The following is a 21,444-nucleotide window of genomic DNA, read 5'->3' on the forward strand; positions in this document are numbered from 1 at the left end:
GGATCCCGTTGGAGGTGGCGGAAGTTACGGAGAATTATACGTTGGACCTGGAAGCTGGTGGGGAGGTAGGTGAGGACAAGGGGAACCCTATCCCGAGTGGGGTGGCGGGTGTGGGGAGGGCAGATGTGCGGGAAATGGGAGGGATGCGTTTGAGAGCAGAGTTGATGGTGGAAGAAAGGAATCCCCTTTGTTTAAGAAAGGAAGACATCTCCTTTGTCCTGGAATGAAAAGCCTCATCCTGAGAGCAGATGCGGCAGAGACGAAGGAATTGTGAGAAGGGGATGGCATTTTTGCAAGAGACAGGGTGGGAAGAGGAATAGTCCAGGTAGCTGTGAGAGTCTGTAGGCTTATAGTAGATATCAGTAGATAAGCCGTCTCCAGATATGGAGACAGAAAGATCAAGAAAGGGGAGGGAGGAGTCAGAAATGGACCAGGTAAATTTGAGAGCAGGGTGAAAGTTGGAGGCAATGTTAATAAGTCAACGAGCTCAGCATGCGTGCAGGAGGCAGCGCCAATGCAGTCGTCAATGTAGTGAAGGAAAAGTGGGGGACGGATACCCGTATAGGCTTGGAACATGGACTGTTCCACAAAGCCAAAAAAAAGGCAGGCATAACTGGGACCCATACGGGTGCCCATGACTACACCCTTGGTTTGGAGGAAGTGGGAGGAGCCAAAGGAGAAATTATTGAGAGTAAGGACTAATTCCGCTAGACGGAGGAGAGTGGTGGTAGAGGGAAATTAGTTAGATCTGGAATCCAAAAAGAAGCAGAGAGGTTTGAAACCTTCCTGGTGGGTGATGCACGTATATTGGGACTGGATGTCCATTGTGAAAATAAGGCGGTGGGGGCCAGTGAACTTAAAATCATTGAAAAAATTCAAAGCATGAGAAGTGTCACGAACATAGGTGGAAAGGGATTGAACAAGGGGGGATAAAACAGTGTCAAGGTATGCAGAAATGAGTTTGGTGGGGCAGGAGCAAGCTGAGACAATGGGTCTACCTGGACAGGCAGGTTTGTGCATCTTGGGTATGAGGTAGAAACGGGAAGTGCAGGGTGTGGGAACTATAAGGTTGGTGGCAGTGGATGGGAGATCCCCAGAGCTAATAAGTTTGGTGATGGTACAGGACACAGTGGCCTGGTGCTCCTTAGTGGGGTCATGATCAAGGGGTAAATAAGAGGAGGTATCAGAGAGTTGTCGCTGTGCCTTGGCCAGGTAGAGGTCAGTACGCCAGACTACAACAGCTCCCCCCTTATCAGCGGGTTTTGTAGTGAGGTTGGGATTGGTGCGGAGGGAGCGGAGAGCAGAGCGTTCGGAAGGAGTGAGATTGGAATTGGAACAGGGTGTGGTGAAGTTGAGACGGTTGATGTCCCGTTGGCAATTAGCAATAAAGAGATCTAGAGCAGGCAGAAGACCAGAGTGGAGTGTCCATGAAGAGGAGGAGGGTTGAAGATGAGAGAAGGGGTCATCAGTGGGGGTTAAAAACCTCATATCTATTTTCCTGTCGACTTTTCTTCAAGATTGTTTAATGTCATTTACCAGTACACAGGTGTAAAGGAGAATGAAATAATTGTTACTCCAGATCTGATACTGCAGAAAAACGCACAATATGATAAAGAAAACAAGAATAAGAAAAAATCTCAACAAATATAAATACGTAAGATAGTTTATATACATACATTGATTGTATGTCCATAAAGTGACACTAGGAAGAAGAGTGTCTACACATAAGATGACTAACAGGAAATGATAAAGTAGGGGTGATGGGGCTGAGATGGAATAGGTTTTTGGGTGGAGGTGTTGACCATCCTTACTGCTTGTGGAAAGTAACTGATTTAGAGTCTGATGGTCCTGGTGTGGATGCTATGTAGTCTCCTCCCTGATGGGAGTGGAACAAACATTCCATGACCAGGGTGAGTGGGGATCCTTCATGATGTTTCTAGACCTTTTCTGACACCTTTCTGTATATATGTCCTTGATGGTGGGTAAGCAGGTGCTGGTGATGCATTGGACAATTTTGACTACCCATTATGGAGCTTTTCTGTCCATTGCAGACTATGCAGTCTTTTTAGAATGCTCTCTACTGCACATCTGTAGATTGACTTAAGTACAGATGTAAGTATAGCCTCCTCAGAAAACATAGGCTTTAGTAAGTTTTCCTGATTGTGTAGTGTGTGTTCTGGGACTATGAGAGATTATGCAAGATGTGCACTCCCAGCTGTTTGAAATTGTTTGCAGCTCCTATTGCTGTGCTGCCGATGTAAAGAGGTGTGTGGTGTGTGAGTGGTTCAAGTTCTCCTGAAGTCAAGAGTCATCTCCTTTATCTTGTTGACATTGAGGAATTGGTTATTTGCGTGGCAAGGCATGAGGCCTTGAGCAACTCCTCTCTGTGGGCTATCTCATCGCTGTTGGTGATGAGCCCCACCACTGTTGTGTCATTGGTGAACAACAAAATGATTCCTCTGCTCACACTGATGTGTGAGCAGAGTTTCAGCAATGGGCTCAGCACACAGTCCATGTGGGCACCTGTGTTGAGGATGATGGCGAGGGAGGAGCGGTTATGTAATCTGACTGTCTGAGGTCCATTGGTTAGAAAGTCTAATACCCAGTACCAAGGGGTAGGAGTTTGTTCCCCAATTACTGTGGGGCTATGGTGTTGAATGATGAATTGAAATCCAGAAACAGTATTTTGACATATGTCTGACAAAGCCTGGTAACTAGCAGATAACCAGCTCAGAAACAATGCAATGGTAATTAATGTCTTGATTTAGGCTCCCTTTCTACGATGAACCTGATGCAGAGATTTAATGATGATTGACTGGAGTTGGAATTGGCATATAGGAGGGAGGTTGAAAATGTACTGTACAGGAGGAAGAAACCAAAGGTCCACGAGTCAGTCATCATTAGAGAATTGGTGGTAGACGGAGTTAGCAACTTTAAATTCCTTAGTATCATCATATCAGAAGATCTGTCCTGGGACCAGTATTATGTGTCATTATAAAGAAGGCGTAACAGTATCTCTGCTTTCTTAGAAGTTTCCACAGATTTGGCATGTCATTAAAACTTTGACAATCTTCTATGGATGGATGTTGGAGAGTATCTAGCCTGGTATCCTTGAATGGAAAACCCTAAAATGGGGAACACAGCCTAGTCCATCACAGGCAAATGCCTTCCCACCACTGAGTATATCTATAAGGAGATGTATCACATACACACTCAGTGGCCACTTCATTAGGTACCTCCAATGGTCAATGAGTGTACGTTTGCAATCATCTGCTGCTGTAGCCCAAGTTTTGATGTGTTGTGCAGAGGAGTTCAGAGGAGAATATCTAGACTGGTTGAAGCGGACAGGAAAGCACCAGTAACTCAAATAACCATGTGCTACAACAGTGATGTGCAGAAGAGCATCTCCAATGCAAAAGAGTGCAAAAATAGAAAGGTAGTATTCATGGGCTCATTGTCCGTTGACCATTCAGTAATCTGATTGTGGAGAGGAAGAATGCCAAGTGTGTGACTTTAGGCTCGAGTTTCTCCTCCCTCATGATAGTAATGAGAAGAGGGCATATTCTAGGTGGTGGTGATCCTTAATGAAGGATGTGGCTTCTTTCTGATCCTGGGCACTGGCTCCTCCATACCAGAAGGTTTGAAGAAGCTGCAGAGGCTTATCAACTCAGCTAGCTCCATCATGGCCACTAGCCTCCCTACCATCAAGGATAGCTTCAAAAGGTGATGGCTTAAAATAGCAGAGACCATCATTAAGGACCCTCATCCTTCAAGACATGCTCCCTTTTACATTACTATGATCAGAGATAGTATGATTGGTTTGTGTGAATCTGCAGGGGTCAGCTTGAAGTGTTTCACCACATCTAAGAAATACCCCTACATTTCATGTATTGTCATAGAGTAAACTTAAATACCATATTGTTTCTTGTTGCAGCACCACACTGGTTCAGTAATTGCATCTATTTCTCTTGGGGCTGAGAATGCATTATTTTCACTCCAATATTTAGACAAACAACACAATTGCTTGAGGATTGTAACAGGGAGCTCTGAATTTTATACTCAGGTTTTTGCAGGCTTGTGTCCACTGGAGGCTGGAGGCCTGTGCTGTGGTTGAAGGACTGTATATGTGTCTGGGTGGGAGGGCGGAACAGGTCTTGTTCAAGTTGTTGTTTTGTTGCTTGCTGTGTTCTGTGTTGTTCTACCAAGCATTCTGGGCATACTATATTGGTGCTGGAATAAGTGGCAATACTTCCAGGCAGGAGCTAGTAAGTGACTGGTGGAAACAGGTGAGGAGCAGTGATCGGCAGATGGAGGAGAGTAGGATGGGAATGGTGATAGAGACAGAGGGTGATAGATGTAGACTACAGTGGAATAGGTGGAGTCCAAGGAGTACAATTCTTGGGTTTAAAGAAATGATCAGATACATGGATACCAAGAAATAGGCCCTTTAAAATTTCCAAAGCTAAGACTTTTTCTGAGGGAACTCTGTGATAGTATCCTCAGAGTTCTGCTTCCCACTCTCAAATCATAGACAAAGCATTAGTCAACAATTTTCTCTGGGGCTCAGGTGACTTTATCAGCTGTGCTCTCTTTGAACAGGACTTTGTTGCCATTAGGCTTTCCAATAATAATGATTTATCTTAATGCAAACATTCATTAGCGCTTGGCATGTTCCAAAGATTCGCTCTATTTGTCACATGTACATTGAAACATTCAGTGAAATGCGTAATTTGCATCAAATCAGACCATTGAGGATTGTGCAGGACACCCTATAATTGTTGCCATGCTGCTGGCACCAACATAGTATGCCTACGCTCAGTGGCCACTTTATTAGGTACCTAATAAAAACAGCCATAGAGTGTATGTTCATGGTCTTCTGCACCTGCAGTCCATCCACTTCAAGGTTCAAAATGTGCTTTCAGAGTTGCTTTCTGCACACCACTGTTGTAATGTGAAATTATTTGAGTTACTATCATCTTCCTGTCAGCTTGAACTAGTCTGGCCATTCTCCTCTGACCTCTTTCATTAAGAAGGCATTTCACCCACAGAACCGCCGCTCAATGGATGTGTGTTTTTCATACCATTGTCTGTAAACTCTAGAGACTCATTGTGCGTGAAAATCCCAGGAGATCAGCAGTTCCAGAGATACTCAAGCTATTCCATCTGGCACCAACAATCGTCCACTTAGATCACATTTCTTCCCCATTCTAATGTTTGCTCTGAAGAATAACTGAACCTCTAGACCATGCCTGCATGCTTTCATACATTGAGTTGCTGCTTTATGATTGACTGATCAGGTATTGAGCAGATGTACAGGTGTACCTCTTAAAGCAGCCATGGAATATACATTCTGGCATGTTCAGAGAGAAACTGGATTACGTAGTAATGCACTCTTACTTCTGTGCAGCAACCTGAATGCCAAGTCTTGTGATCTCACACGCTGGGTAACTCAGACAGCAGGCTCCAGATCAGAGCACATGTGTAAATTCTGCAGGATGTCACCTGATGTTCTTGATACGATCTGTCAGTATCGTTATCTTCAGCACAATCTGGGACACTGTTTATTTCCTTATTCCTTATTCTGATGCAGGATCTGCAGAGAGGGTAGGAAGTGCTACTAAAAATACTTCCAAAGGTTAATCAGTTACACTCGGGAAGAAAATTTGCTATTTGTCACATTGTGCATCAGTTCTCCATCACTGCCCAGAAGCAATGAATAAACGCCTTCCCTTTGTAGCTAAAAATAGGGAAAACCCATCATTTCATCTATGTGTTTCCATAACATTTTATTTTCATGCTGCCATTGACTTCAGATTTTGTTAATTTCATCTGTTGCAAACTGGCTCCTTCTGTATAAAATATGAGGTAACAAGTTGCAACAGCTCAGATATTCTTACATTTACTCAGCCAATGACACTTCCGAACAGAGCCCCTCTCCACATCAACAATGTAAATTTGCATTTGCTGCAAGTTTACAGATGAGTCATTGTGAATGTGTTAATGTGGAACTATTTGAGAAGGCGGCAGATTTTATCTGAAGCTTGGGTCAAAAATCAAAAAGCGTAGATAGGGTGGATAGGGAGAGGCTGTTTCCTATAGTGGGGGAGTCTAGGACTAGAGAACACTGCCTCAGAATAGAAGGATGCCCCTTAGAACACAGGTGAGGAGGAATTTCTTTAGTCAGAGGATTCATTGCCACAGATAGCCTTAGAGGCCAAGGCATTGGGTAGATTTAAAGTAACATTTGATAGGTTCTTGACTTGCCAGGCCATCAAAGGTTATGGGGGGAAGGCAGAAGAATGGGGTTGAGAAGGATAATACATAAGCCATGATGGAATGGTGGAACAGACTTGATGAGCTGAATGGCCTCATTATGTTCCTATGTCTTATGACCTTATGTTTTTCTGGTCTAAACAGCACAAAGCATTGATGATCACGTTGAGGTGGTGGCTCCAATAACATTAAATCCTGAAACTATTATCTCTAATAAACGCTAATCAGAGTAATTTATAACAGTAGTTTTTTTTCTGAAAAGCACCTCAGCATACAATTCTTAATAATTCTTTGTATCTGTGTTATTTCATCTTGGCAGAGTTTCATCTTTTCAAGAATAACACACAAACTGCTGGAGGAAATGACTAGGTTAGGAGTATCTATGGAAGGGAATAAAAAGTCTATGTTTTGGGCCATGACCCTTCATTGGGCCTTCTCAGAATCAGAATCAGGTGTGATATCACTGGCATATGTCATGAAATACTATATGTTGTTTTGATGCAGCAGTACATTGCATTCATCTTCATCATCATCATCATCATCATCATCATCATTATCATCATCATGTACCATGTCGTGAGATAGTAAAAACATAGAAACATAGAAAACATACAGCACAATACAGGCCCTTTGGCCCATAAAGCTGTGCCAAACATGTCCTTACCCTTCAACTATCTAGCCCTCTATTTTTCTAAACTCCATGCACTTATCCAGGAGTCTCTTAAACGACCCTATCGTTTCTGCTTCTACCGTTGCTGCCGGCAGCCCATTCCATGGACTCACCACTCTCTGCATAAAAAACTTACCCCTGACATCTCCTTTGTACCTACCTCCAAGCTCCTTAAAACTATGCACTCTTGTGCTAACCATTTCAACCCCTGGGAAAAAACCTCTGACTATTCACATGATCAATGCCTCTCATTATCTTGTACACCTCTATCAGGTCACCTCTCATCCTCCGTGGCTCCAAGGAGAAAAGGCCAAGTTCACTCAACCTATTCTCATAAGGCATGCTCCCCAATCCAGGCAACATCCTTGTAAATCTCCTCTGCACCCTTTATATGGTTTCCATGTCATTCCTGTAGTGTGGCGACCAGAATTGAGTACAGTACTCCAAGTGGGGTCTGACCAGAGCCCTATATAGCTGCAACATTACCTCTCAGCTCTTAAACTCAATCCCATGGTTGATGAAGGCCAATGCATTGTATGCTTTCTTAACCTCAGTATCAACCTGTGCAGCAACTTTGAGTGTCCTATGGACATGGACCCCAAGATCCCTCTGATCCTGCACACTGCCAAGAGTCTTACTATTAATACTATATTCTGCCATCATATTTGACCTACCAAAATGAACCACCTCACACTTATCTGTGTTGAACTCTATCTGCCACTTCTCAGCCCAGTTTTGCATCCTATCAATGTCCCACTGTAACCTCTGACAGCCCTCCACACTATCCACAACACCCCCAACATTTGTGTCATCAACAAATTTACTAACCCATCCCTCCACTTCCTCATCCAGGTCATTTATAAAAATCAAGAAGAGTAGATTTACTAGAATGTTACCTGGGTTTCAGCACCTTAGTTACAGAGAAAGGTTGGTCTTTATTCTTTGGAACGTAGAAGATTGAGGGGGGACTTGATAGAGGTATTTAAAATTATGAAGGGGATAGATAGAGTTGACGTGGATAGGCTTTCTCCATTGAGAGTAGGGGAGATTCAAACAAGAGGACATGAGTTGAGAGTTAAGGGGCAAAAGTTTAGGGGTAACACGAGTGGGAACTTCTTTACTTAGAAACTGGTAGCTGTGTGGAACAAGCTTCCAGTAGAAGTGGTAGAGGCAAGTTCGATATTGTCATTTAAAGTAAAATTGGATAGGTATATGGACAGGAAAGGAATGGAGGGTTATGGGCTGAGTGCAGGTCGGTGGGACTAGGTGAGAGTAAGCGTTCGGCATCGACTAGAAGGGCTGAGATGGCCTGTTTCTGTGCTGTAATTGTTATATGGTTATATAGGGGTCCCAGAACAGATCCCTGAGGCACACCACTGGTCACCGATCTCCATGCAGAATATGACCCACCTACAACCACTCTTTGCCTTCTGTGGGCAAGCCAGTTCTGGATCTACAAAGCAATGTCCCCTTGGACCCCAGCCTCTTTACTTTCTCAATAAGCCTTGCATGGCATACTTTATCAAATGCCTTGCTGAAATCCATATACACTACATCTAAGTCTTTACCTTCCTCGATATGTTTTGTCACATCTTGGCAAATTTGTTCTACAGAACTGGTTTGCCATTCACCTTAATCTGGGTAGTGTCTTTGCAAGATTATCCCATCCATTATCAATCTTCTGAGATTGTCGGCCCGCCGTCAGTGGTTGCATAGCGAGGAATTGAGATATGCACCATCTGCTCATGACCATCCTGCACCTGCAGCCATGACTTCACCAGACCCCGATTGGGTGGGGGTGGGGGTGGGGTGGGGGAACTAAGCAGGAGCTACATCTTGCCTAAGAGTGACCCACAGGCTGGCAGGCTAGCGAAAGAAATGAGTGTTTTACATCTCCTTTAGTAGAGACCTATCTCCACCCCACCACCCATTGTATTTCATGATAAAATGATCTATCAATTACTAAAAGAAATAGATATAAACATTAAGTTAAATAAACATTGCAAAGAGAGAGCAAAAAATGGTGAGATATTGTATGTGGGTTTATTTTTCACTGAGAAATCTGATAGTGGTGAGGAAGAAACCATTTCTAAAACTCTGAGTGTGTGTCTGTTGGATCCTGTACTTTCTTCTTGATGGTAACAATGAGAAGAGGGCATGTCCTGCATGATGGAGGTCCTTAATAATGATGCCCCCTTTTTGAGGCATCACCTTTTGAAAATGTCCTCACCTCTGGACAGTCTAGTGACCATGATGGAGCTGGCTGAGTTTGCAACAATCTGCAGCTTTTATCAATCCAATGCAGTCACCTCTCCATACCAGATAGTGATGCCTCCCCTTTTCAAAACTCTTTCTCGGAACTTTAAACCCATGACTAAATCTCGTGGCTAGTCAAGTTGTGGCAGGTACTGGGCAATTGACACATTTATTGGAAACAGAAGCAGGTCAAATTTTTGGAATAAAAAGCTTAGGTGAACATTACATACAGTAAATCACATTGGCTGTTTCTAATGAAGCAAGTTGTGGATTGATTCAGATCCAAAACCCAGTGAACATAGAACATCCAACATAGAATAGCACAGTACAGATCTGTAGGCCAACGATGTTGTGCTGAACTTTTAGAACATGGAACATTGAACACTACAACACAATACAGGTCTTTCAGTTCACAATGTTGTGCCAACCTTTTAACCCACTCTAAGATAAATCTAACCCTTCCCTCCCAAATAGCCCTCCATTTTTTCTGTCATCCATGTACCTATCTAAGAGCCCCTAAAGTATATGCCTCTGCCATCAGTCCTGGCATTGCGTTCCACACACCTACCATTCTTTGTGTAAATGTCTACGACACTAAGCATCATATTCTTGTAAGCATTCACAGTAGAAAAGAGACCATATGACATAGGAACAGAATTAGGCCATTCAACCCATCAATTCTGCTCTACTATCCATCATGGTTGATAATATTATCTCTCTCAACCCCACTCTCCCGCCTTCTCCCCACAACTTTTGATGCCCTGACTAATCAAGAACATATGAACCTCCATGTTAAGTATACCAAATGACTTGGTTTCCATGGCCACTTGTGGCAATGAATTCTACAGATTCACCACTCTCTGAATAAAGAAATTCTCCTCATCTCTGTTCTAAAGTGATGTCTCTCTATTCTGAGGATTTGCCCTCTGATTTTAAACAGACCCACTACAGGGAACATCTCCTTCACATTCACCATATCTAGGCCTTTCAAAATTTGATAGGTCTCAATGAGATCCTATTTCATGTTCTATGTTCAATTTTCTAAAACTTAGTGAGTATATTGAGTATATCAAGACTTCAAACCAAACTCTTGGCTTACAAAGTTCCTTTGATTTTTTTTTCCCTGTATGCTTCAGTATCAAGTAATAATAAACAAACAAATAAATAAATAAATAATGTTGAGAGCATGAGTTGTAGAATCCTTGAGAGTAAACCTATAGGTTGTGGACTCACTTTCAAGGTCTCTGGCACAAAGGAGGCCAAGGGAGACCTGCTCAAGGGGCCTGATAAAATAAATAGGGAGAAAATGTTTACTTTGGCAGAATTATAAAGAGAAAAAGAGGAGAAGAATTGAAGGAATTATGCAAGAGTTAAAGGAAAGGCATCATCTGGTGAAAAGCCATAGGAGATTATTCAGCAACGCAGGGTTACTGGAGACTCTGGATGCTGGAATCTGAATCAAACAAAAATACCTTTCTATTGAAGATGGTGCTGAGCTGCGGTCTCCATCAACTTGTGATTCAGCATTTGAAGTTCATAGAGATGGTTTTGGGGAGAGATAGGGAAGTTTGGAGTCAGGTTAAGGATTAGGGACTGGAATGTGAGAAAAATAGAGGTCAGATTAGGAGTTATGGACAGGGATATGGAGGAGTTTGAGCTCAATCTGGAATCTAAGCCTCTGCTCTGTGCCCAGCAACATGGAACTGAATATCTACCCTGCTGTTGGAGGACTGTGTGTGGCGGTATCCATCATTAAGGAATCCCATCACCCAGAGCATCGCCACCATCTAGGAGGAGGCATGAGAGCCTAAAGAAAGACACATTCTCAGAAGCAGCTTTTTCCCCTCTGCCATCAGATTTCTGACTGAACAATGAACCCATGAACACTACCTCAGTATTTTTCCCATCTTTTGCAATATTTGTTTAATTTACTTTTCTATTTTATATATACTTCTGATTGTAATTTATAGTTTTTAATTATTGTGTATTGCAATGTACTGCTACCGCAAAACGAAAAGTTTTGACAACATATGCCAGTGATATTAAACCTGATTATGAATTCTGAGTGCGTGGGTGGGAGGAAAGGGCCTTGTTTTGCTGTTGTTGTTTTGTTTTGTTCTGTTCTGCAGTGTTCTGCCAGGCGTGGTGGGTATGTTATGTTGGCATCGGAAAGTGTGGTTACAGTTGAGGGCTGCCCCCAGAACGTCCTTAGATTGTGTTGGTTTTCAACAGAAACAATACATTTCATTGTGTGTTTCCATTGAAGTGTGACAAATAAGTCAATCTGAATATTGCTGAGGAAATCTTCACCCGGAGGATGGTAGGAGTTTGGAACTTACTGTCTGAAGCAGTGGAAGAGGTGGGACACACTACTATCACGTTTACACTGTATTAGATTCACTCTGGTCCACCAATGTTGAATTGGAATGTCAGTTTGCACTGAGATCTTTCAGAGGCTTAGAAATAATAGGTTGAGTAGTCTCCTCTTTCAAAGTTTTCATGTTGTGAACTGTCTGAAACCACTATTAGTTGACAATTTTGAGCAACACACAAAATGCTGGAAGAACTCAGTAAATCAGGCACCATCTATGGAGGGAATTAAACTGTCAATGTTTCAAGCTGAGACCCTTCATGAGGAAAATAGATCATAGAACAATATAGAACAGGAACAGTCCCTTCGGCCAACTAAATACTGGCCATCAAATAGCCAACTAAACTAATCCCTTATGCCTACATGATGTCCATATCCTTCAATTTTCTTCACATTCATGTGCCTAGATAAACACCTCTTCAAAGTGTCTTTGGTATCTGCCTCTACCATCACTCCAGGCAGCACATTCCAGGCACTCTCTGTGCAAAAAACTTGCCCATCACACTTCCTTTTAACTTTGCTTAAATGCATGCCCTCTGGTATTAGATATTTGAATCCTGGGACTGGAAAGGAAGGGGGAAGAAGCCAAAAATAAGAAGGTGGAATGGAGGGGGAGGAGTACAAGCTGGCAGGTGAAACAAGGTGATGGAGAAGATAGGAGAATGAAGTGAGAAGCTGGAGGGTGATAGTTGAAAGAAGTAAAGGGGTGAATAAAAGGAATCTTACATGATGTGAACTCAATGACACAGAGTGGGCAGAATAAATGTCTAAAGCTACAAGACAAACCCTGCATTATTATCTACGACTTTAAAGAATTGCGCTTGCAAGCCTCAATCTGCGTCGTTGATTTAAAGTTGATTCAGTTGCTATAGTAACTTTTTTTATAGTTTTCTGTTTTTTTTGGGTAGTTTCTATGGTGATACGACTGGACACGTTTCAGCAGAAGCAAGCTATCTTTAAGTATAACTCTTGGATTATGTTCTGTACGTGACCACTTATCTTTGGGATGAAGCACAGTTTATATGGAAAATGAGTTAAGGACCTTCTCCAAGACACTACCATTCTCCATTGGTCAGGATTGGCCAGGAATGTTGAATCCTAGCTGTCTTTGTGATACAGTAGGAAAGCCAGGGCAATACAATATGAAAAGCAAGCTGTTGCCTATGCAGCAGGCTCGCCCTCTCCATGTAGCTGAGGAATCCGAAGGAACACAGGAGGTACCAGTCAGTGCTGAACTTAGGAATTCCAGTTCCGGATTTTTCCTCAGGGTCTACTCTCGAAGCCTTTCTCTTGAGTGGGTTTTGCCACAAGGCAAGGGAGGCTTGAGATCAGAGTTTTTCATCTCCTAGATGTGTTACCAACCACGGCAAATGAGCCCATCTGCCCAAAGCAACTAGTTCTAAGGCATCATTAACCCACCTCTGCCCTTTTCCTCCAGGTTTAATAGCAAAGCTATACATGAAGACCAGGAGCTGAAATTGGTTGACAGAGACTATTTGAGATGCATGCCAATGGGAGCATTTGATAGGTAGTGGGAGCACAATTCCACTACACCTCTCATCTGACCCTGGCGATAACAACCTTTCGTTGTTGTTCAGTCCAACTCTTCGTGATCTCATGGACCATAGGGTCCACAGTGTTTTCATGGCAAGATACAGAAGTAGATCGCCAGGCCTTTCTTCTGCGCAGATACTGCTGCCCAGGTTGGGACCTGGATTGCACTCAGGCCATCTGCCTTGGAGTCCAGTGCTGATCCACTACACCACCAGCCAGACCATAACAACCTTAAGGAACCTCAAATACACTAATTATTAGAAATAAACCATATACTGTGGAAGAAGAGAGCAAGAGGCACAAAATATTTAATCTAATTGTTAAAATTGGACTATCTTAATATCAGGTTAAAAAAAAACACTCCATCAACAAACTAAACTGTCAACATTTGCAGTAGGTTAGATGTAATTTATAGAGTATTTTATGTATTGCACTGTACTGTGGTACTGCTGGGACAAAACATCAACTTTTATGTTCTATTAAGCCTGATTCTGATTGTAACTGCAGATGCAGGATAGACTTCAGATGCTGGAATCAGGTGCAACAAACAAAGGCGCTGGAGGAACTCGGCAAGTCAGGCAACATCTGTGGGCAGAGGTCAGTCAATGTTTCAGGTCGAGACTTTTCACCTGGTTTGAACAGGTGTCCACATGAAGGGTCTCAACTTGAAATGCTCGACAATCTACTTCCCTTCAGTGATGTTGCCTGACCTGCTAAGATCCTCCAGCAATTTGTGTATTGATGAATGTTGTACCAGTGATGTGCATTTGGTTAAACGGACCTGAGGGATAAAGAGAGTTTCTTTCACACGATCAAATGCAACATGGAAGGTCTTTCAAATTGAAGTCTGTTCCAAAGCCCAGTAACATGTTTGGCTTCAAAATGCAGCACTGACAAGCAGTAATGGGAATTTGGCAGAGGTCACTGTTCAGGTAAATGGCGTGAGAGCTTCATGAGATTTTAGTGCCTTCATACAGAGAGATTATTTAATGGCATTGATTCCCTAGGCTGTATTCAGGATTAGCATCTATTGTTCAGTTACAAGATTACTTCCTCTAAGAGAGAAAATGCTTTGGGGTTATTTTTTGAGACTTTTAAAATGTGGAAAGATCTATTTACAGGGAAATATGCTTTCTGGTTGGAGGCATAATGACAAATAATGAGTGCTGAAAGTTGTGACAGAGAGATAATAATTTGGGGTAAATTTCTTGCTTGGTGGAAGAAGTATGTGAAGCTGAGGCCTCTACATTGTTTCTGTAGAATAGATAATGTTTGACACAAGAAGGTATTGAAGGTTCAAGATTGTTTAATGCCATTTCCAGTACAGAAGTGTAAATGAGAATGAAATAATTGTTACTCTGGATTCAATGCAGAACAAAAAAACACATTAAGATAATGAACACAATAATAAAAATCACAACAAACGTAAATACATGAGACAATTGATATGCCTTGATTGTTTGTCCATAAAGGGATGCTAGGCACTGGAGTGTCTGTACATTGACTGACAGGAAATGATAATGTAGTGGTGGTGGGTAAAGTGGAGGAGTGGGCTGGTGGGTAGAGGTGTTTATCAGCCTTACCTCTTGGGGAAAGTAACTGTTTTTGAGTCTGGTGGTCTTGCATGGATGATATACCTTCTCCCTAATGGGAGTGGGACAGACAGTCCATGAGCAGGGTGGATGGGATCCACCCAACATGATGCTACTGGTTCTTTTTCAGCACCTTTCTGTATATATATCCTTGGTGGTGGGTAGGCTGGTGCCGGTGATGCATTGAGCACTTTTGTCTTCCAGTCTGCCACAGTGCACTTTCTGTATCGTGCAGTGATGCAGTTTGTTAGGATGCTCTCCACTGAATGATATTCAAAGATGTGCATAGTCTCTTCCACCTCCCCAGAAAGTAGAGGCATTCATGAGCTTTCCTGATTGTGTACAATGTGTTCTAGACTATGCGAGACTGTGTGAGACGTGCACTCCTAAGAGTTTGAAACTGCTCGCAGTTTCCACTGCTGTGTCGTGTTACTCTATGACTCTGCTTTTGAGAAAATAACAGGCAGGATAGTGAAAGGAGAGTCAGATGATGTTGTTTACTCGTATTTTCAGAAGGCCCTTGACAAGGTGCCACACATGAGACTGCTAACAAAAGAAGAGCCCAGGGTATTATGGGAAAGGTAGTAGAATGGCTAGAAGATAGGCTGACTGGCAGGAGGCAGAGTGGGAATAAAGGGAATTTGGTGACTAGTGGTTTGCTGCAGGGGTCAGTGTTGGGACCACTCTTCATTTTGTATGTTAATAATTTGGATGATGGTATCAGTGGCTCTGTGGCCAAGTTTGCAGAAAATACGAACAAAGGTGAAGGGGCTGGTGGTGTTGAGAAAACATGGAGACTTATACAGATTGGAAAAAAAGGCAAAGAAGTGACAAATGGAAAATCTTGTAGGTAAGTTCATGGTCATGCACTTTTGCAGAAGGAATACTTTGTAAATGGGGAGATAATTCAAAAATCAGAGTTGCAGAAGGAATTTGGAGTCCTCGTGCAGGATTTCCAAAAGGTTAACTTGCAGGTTGAATTAGTGATAAGGAAGGCAAATTCTGGAGATCCAGAATAGAAAAGGAAGGATGTAACGCTCAGGTTTTACAAGGTATTGGCCAGACCACACTTAGAGTATCGTGAGGAGTTTTGGCCCTTTATCTAAGAAAAGAGGTGCTGGAATTGGAGAAAGTCCAGAGGAGGTTCATAAATGAAAGGGTTAACATATGAGGAAGGTTTGATGGCTTTGGCCTGTATTCACTGGAGTTTAGAAAAATGAGGGGAGATCTTATTGACACATCGAATATTTAAGATCTAGATAGAGTGTTTGTGGGGAGGATGTTTCCTGTAGTGGAGGAGTCTAGGACCAGAGGGCACAGCCTCAGAGTTGAGAAACATCCATTTAGAATGGAGATGAGGAAGAAGTTCTTTAATCATAGGGTGGTGAATCTGTAGAATTCTTTGCTACAGACAGCTGTGGAGGCAAAGTCATTGTTTATATTTAAAGCAGAGGTTCATAGGTTCTTGATTAATCAGATCATCAAAGGTTATGGGGAGAAGATAGGAGAATGGGATTGAGAGGGAGAATAAATCAGCCATGATGGAATGGTAGAGCAGACTCGAAAGGGCGAATGGCCAAGTTCTGCTCCTAGGTTTTATGCTCTTATGATTTGGCATTGGCTAGCCAAATAAATCCTGAGCCAGAACGAAAACAGGCGGACAAAGTGGGGAAGGTAGTAGTGGACTTGGAAGGCCTTTGGTCTTCCTTAAATTTGGGTTTATTATCAGAATCAGAATCAGAATCAGGTTTATGATCAAAGGTATGTGTTATGAAATTTGTTAAATTTGTAAAATCACTTATATGTGTCATAAAATTTGTTGTTTTGTGGAGGCTGTACAGTGCAAGATATGAAAGTTACTATAGGTTACAAAAAATAAATAGCACAAAAGACAAATAGCAAGGTGATGTTAATTGATTCATGGACTTTTAGAAATCTGATGGTGGAGAGGAAGAATCTCTCTCTCTCTGTCTCACTCTCTACCCCCTCAGTCCCTCTCTCTCTCCCCCTCTCCATCTCTCCATCCCTCTCTTCCTCCCTTACTCTCTCTCTCCTCTCTCTCTCTTCCTCTTGCTCTCCCTCTCTCCCTTCCCCCCCCCCCCTCTCTCTCTCTCTCAGGTGAGTGAGCTGCACCAGAATGGACACATCCATTCTGGAGAGATGCTATCCCACCCTGGACACCCCATACACCTTGTTAAAAATGATTTGGTGTTTACATCAATCGCAGTTTCTCCAGCCAGAAGCTGCTCAGTGTGATTGCTGCTCTTGGTTTTATACTGTAAGGTAATATTGGCAGGCAGAGTTGGAGGTGCTGAATGGTCTTTGAGGAAAAGAGGTGGTACGGATAATAGGATTGATTGAAACATTTCTTATCAACCATTCAGCATCAATGATGTTGATCATTGAATTAATTTGTGCCTTGTTTGAATATTGCCAGAAGCCATAAAAAAGGTTACAAATTCATTCAGCAAACAGACTCACAGAGAGATATGATCTGATTCTTATGGGAGCTGCTGGCAGAGGAAGAGTCCTCACACTTCACAGTGGCTTCATTAACCCCTGTGCATGTTACTCACTCCCAACTAATAAAAAAAAGTCACAGATTGATAGATCAAGGAAGATTGTAACGGCTGATCTATAATGTGCCTTCGAGAATGATATTAAATAGTAAGAATTCCTCAGCCCATTGCTGAGGAGCTGATGGTTAGTTGTCCTTGCTTTCAATGTGATGCACACATTAAATCACCAACATATGGCTCTTGGAAAGCAGCCAATCCACTGAGCTAAAGTAGATTAGTCAAGTTACAGATGCCCTGCTCAAATCAGTTGTGTTGTTATAAGGTATAACATAATAAAAATGGCCCTAAAATAAAATGTTAAAATTGATGAAATCATGCCAGAAAAGTTCCTGTTCTTATTATATGGCACTTCAGAAGAAGATTATCAGAAGTATGAATTGTTTAAAATGCTTGACTAGTTCCACAGATGACTTCTGTCTCTCTCTCTCTCTCTCTCTCTCTCAATCAGCATATTGTGTTCAGTTCTGGTCTCCTCATTATAGGAAGGATGTGGAAGCTTTAGAGAGGGTGCAGGGAGATTTACTAGAACGCTGCCCGGACCAGAGAGCATATTTTATGAGGATAGGTTCAGTGAGCTGGAGGTTTTCTCTTTGGGGTGAAAGAGAATGAGAGATGACGTAATAGAGATGCATAAGTTGATATAAGACACAGATTGAATGGATAGCCAGTGACTCTTTCCCAGAGCAGAAATAGCTAGTACAAGGGGTTATATTTTTAAGGTAATTGGAGGAAGTACGGGGGGGATGTCAGAGGTAAATATTCTTTCACAGACTGGTGGTGTGTGGAACATATTGCTGAGGGTGGTGGTAGAGGCAGATACACTAGGGCACTTTAGAGACTCTTAAATAGCCACATTGCTGAAAGAAAAATGGAAGGTTATGTTGGAGGGAAAGGTGAGATTGATCTTGGAGTTAGTTAAAAGCTAGCACATCATTATGGGTGGAAGGGCCTGTAATAATAGGCACCCTCTGATTCATAGAGCCATACAGCACAGAAAAAAGCCCTTTGGCCCACCCGACCAAGTTTCCATTCTAAGGAAGTCCCATGCCCCCATTTGGCTCATATCCCTTGAAACATTTCCTTTCTATCCACCTGTCCAAATGCCTTTTAGATGTAGCCATCTCAAGCAATTCCTCTGGCAGCTTATTCCATATATTGACCACCCTCTTGGTGAAAAACTTGCCCCTTGGATTCCTATTAAATCTCCCTTCTCTCCCTTGATTCCCCATTATTTCAATTTAGCCATTACCTCTGAAAGCTCACCAACTTTGTCACTGCACATTGTATGCATGTTTGTGCAATGCAAAAATGTCTTTGTCTTTCTTTTCTGCTACTGCCTAGTCCTCTTCTGCTGAATTTCACATGGTAGGAGGACTTTAACCCTTACCTCCGCTATGTGCTGAATCTCACAACTCCACAAGCTTACTTTAGAAGCCTGCCATCTTTCGCTCAGTGTCAATCATTCTCATCAGAATCAGAATGAAAATCAGGTTTAATATCGCTGACATAGGTCATGAAATTTGTTTTGTGGCAGTGTTCATTGCAATTCATAATAATAGTTAAAAACCCTATAAATTACAGAAAGTATATCTAAAAAATTAGTCGTGCATGAAGAGAGAAAAATGAAGATACTGAGGTAGTGTTCATAGGATTGATTGTTAATTCAAAGATCTGATAGTGGAGGGGAAAAAACTGTTCTGGAAACATTGAGTATATGTCTTCAGACTCCAGTACCTCTACCTTGATGGTAGCAATGAGAAGAGGGCATGTCCTGAGTGATGTCATTAATGATGATTGTCTTCTTGAGGCATTGCCTTTCGAAGGTATCCTGGATGCTGGGGAGACGAGTGCTCATGATAGAGCTGGCTGGATTTACATGTTTCTGCAGCTTCCTAATCCTGTGCCATTGCATTAACCTTCCATACCAGATGGTGATGCAACCAGTTCAAATGCTCTGCATGGTATATCTGTAGGAATTCGTGAGCATTTGCTGACATACCAAATCTCCTCAAACTCCTAATAAAACATGACCGTTGTTGTGCCCTCTTTGGAACTGCATCAGAATGTTGGGCCCAGGATAGCTCTTTCCGAGATATTGACACCCCAGGAACTTGCAACTACTCACCATTTCCACTGCTGATCCCTTGATGAGGACTAGTTTGTCTTCCCTCAACTTCCCCTTCCTGAAGTCCACAGTCAATCTTCCTGTTTATAATTTGTTTGGGAGAAGGTGCCGAGCAGGTTCACCAGGATGCTGCTTGGATTTAAGAGCCTGTGCTATAAGGAGAGGTTGAACAAAACTTGCTTTTTCTGGAGTGACAGAGACTGAGGGGAGACTTTGTTGAAGCTTATTAGATTGTGAAAGGCATAGATTGAGAGCTGTCAGTGGCAATGACTTCCATAGATTCACTCCCTCTGGCTAATGAAATTTCTCTTCTCTGTTTTAAACAGACATCCCTCTGTCCTGAACCTATGCTCTCTGGTCCTAAACTCACCCACTATGGGAGACATCCTGTCCACATCCATTCTATCTAGGTCTTTCAATATTTGATAGGTTTCAATGAGATCCTCCCTCATCCTTACAAATTCTAGTGAGTACAGGCTGAGAGCCATCAAACACTCCTCATATGTTAACCCTTTCATTACTAGTATTATTCTTATGAACCTCCTCTGGATCTTCTCCAATGCCAGCGCATCTTTTCTTAGATAAGTGTTCCAAAAATGCTGAAGAGCCTGTACCTGTTCTCTACTGTTCTGTGTTTGATGTACTTTTGCTGGTATAGGCCACATGAAGTCATTTAGAAATTGAAACCTTTTTATGGTTCAGTTTGTAACTTCATTTTTAAAACTCTTGACGATGGAATCTCATCTCTTACCAGCGCCCCCCCCCCCCCCCCCCGTGTCATTGAATCTGATCTGTATCATGACTTTTGCCTTTGATTTACCCCTGACAAGCATTCTTTACACCCTCCGTGATACAAAATAAACATTTTTCATATCTGTTATTGAACTTAAGTGTGGTTTGATACCTTCTGAGCAAGATATTAGCTGAAAAGTAATTAAATAAGAAATAAAAAAAAAGATTGGATGCACACTCTGATGTCTGAAGGCCATAAGGCCAGTAATATCACGAAGGATCCCATCCACCCTCCCCATGGACTTAACCTTCTTAGAGAGACAGTGCAGAACAGGACTGTGCCTCCCAGCAACCCTGCATTTTCACCCTGGCTTATTGACCAATTGACCTACGAACTGGTACATCTGTGGACTGTGGGCGGAAACTGGAGAAGCCAAGGAAAGCCCATACAGTCATGGGGAGAAGGTAAAATCTCCTTACAGACAGCACTGAAATGGAACCCGAGGTGTGGCTAAGCTATCGTAACACCATTTATATCACTCCCATCAGAATCACCAGACTCCAGAACAATCACTTGCTCCAAGTCATCAGGCTGATCAATACCTACACCCATTAACCCATCTAATCACCCACACCTCTACTACATAGACATCGCTTACCGTCACTTTATGTATATACAATCAGATTCTGTATGTAACAGTTACCTGTACATTGTGTTTTGTAGGATTGATTTTATACTTATATTTATTGTGTTACTTTTTTTAAAAATTCTTTTATTGTATTTATTATTCTTATTGTGTTATTTTATGCTGCATCAGTTCTGGAGTAATATTCACTTCGTTCTGCTTTACACTCTTGAATAAACTTCCAGAGAGCCCAAATTTATAGATCAGATTCTATAATAGATTTTTAGCTCCTTTGTTTGAGAGATTTTCTGCCAGTGTCATTTGAATTAAGAGAAACGAAACACGTGCCAAAGAAAGACAGAAATGTTTAGGGCACTGTGTCCTTGAATGAGCAAACACTCAGCACAGAATTAGAAACAGCAGCTAAAAACCTGTGAATTTAGAAGCAAATGCAAAACATTCTGCAGTTCAGCACCAGGACAAAATAAGGGTAGTTCAAAGTTCAAAGTAAATTTATTATCAAAGTGCATATATGTCACCATATATATTTTCATGAAAGCATCCACAGTAGAATAAAGAAATACAACAGAATGAAATGCACACACAAAAACTGACAAACAACCAATGGGCAAAAGAAAATAATCTGTGCAAATACACAACAAAGTA

At 42.1% G+C, this 21,444-nt stretch overlaps 1 protein-coding gene across 1 annotated transcript in view; it reads left to right on the forward strand.

Moving 5' to 3' along the window:
• The window catches only part of LOC132400744 (CUB and sushi domain-containing protein 1-like), a 2,029,389-nt gene that overhangs the window by 141,368 nt on the left and 1,866,577 nt on the right, over positions 1 to 21,444 (forward strand). The gene's annotated exons all lie outside the window — the stretch shown is intronic.

Source organism: Hypanus sabinus, chromosome 10 (assembly GCF_030144855.1).
Source record: "Hypanus sabinus isolate sHypSab1 chromosome 10, sHypSab1.hap1, whole genome shotgun sequence".
Lineage (NCBI taxonomy): Eukaryota > Metazoa > Chordata > Chondrichthyes > Myliobatiformes > Dasyatidae > Hypanus > Hypanus sabinus.